Consider the following 751-nt stretch of genomic DNA (forward strand, 5'->3'; position numbering starts at 1 on the left):
TTACGTAACATATGCATTTCCTTCCTCGTTTAGCCTATTTGCTTACAGGTTATCAGCAACCTGACATGTAACTGGCCGGTCTCTATCGCCTGTATTAAAAAAGGGTATTCTCACTTAGGGTTTCTTCTGAACAATTTCACAGAGGCTTTGACTGGCTCTCGTGTTCAAAGCCTAGTTCTCTTCAGTTAATTGGTTCTCATTAGATCCATGAATATTGAACATTCACCGTAGGGACTAGAGAGGCCCTAGGCATAAGGTTCTCAACCTGGCGGAGAAGGCAAGGATTTAGAAGGCCCACGGCAGCTGCCATATATTATACGTGTCCAGACATTATCGAGAATCTGGATTGAACAAAATTTGGATCTCAGAATTTGACAGAATACGAAGAGTTTGTGTGAAGTTGTTCCTAATTATATGCAAGTGTGTTATGCAGTTCTTGTACAGTAGTCACTCACAGTAATATCTGTGCTGGAAATAATGTAGATGAATCAAAGGATAAGATAATGGGGATCGAAAACCTTTGAAATAATATAAGGATTGTAACTATTAATGTCTTTAATTTTTTTTCAATATGATCCGTCGTGAAATTCGATGTAAAATGAAAAGGAGGAGGGAGGGGCTTCAGGTTTTTAAAAGATCAGTTAAGGGTGTAAGGAGTGAAAAAAAAAAAAATTAGGAACTACTTGCTCTAGGCACACTTCCGTTTCTTTGGTGTAAGAGAAACGTCTAAGCACCTCACCCTCCTCTCAGC

Source organism: Penaeus monodon, chromosome 24, assembly GCF_015228065.2.
Source record: "Penaeus monodon isolate SGIC_2016 chromosome 24, NSTDA_Pmon_1, whole genome shotgun sequence".
In the NCBI taxonomy this organism is placed as follows: Eukaryota; Metazoa; Arthropoda; class Malacostraca; order Decapoda; family Penaeidae; genus Penaeus; species Penaeus monodon.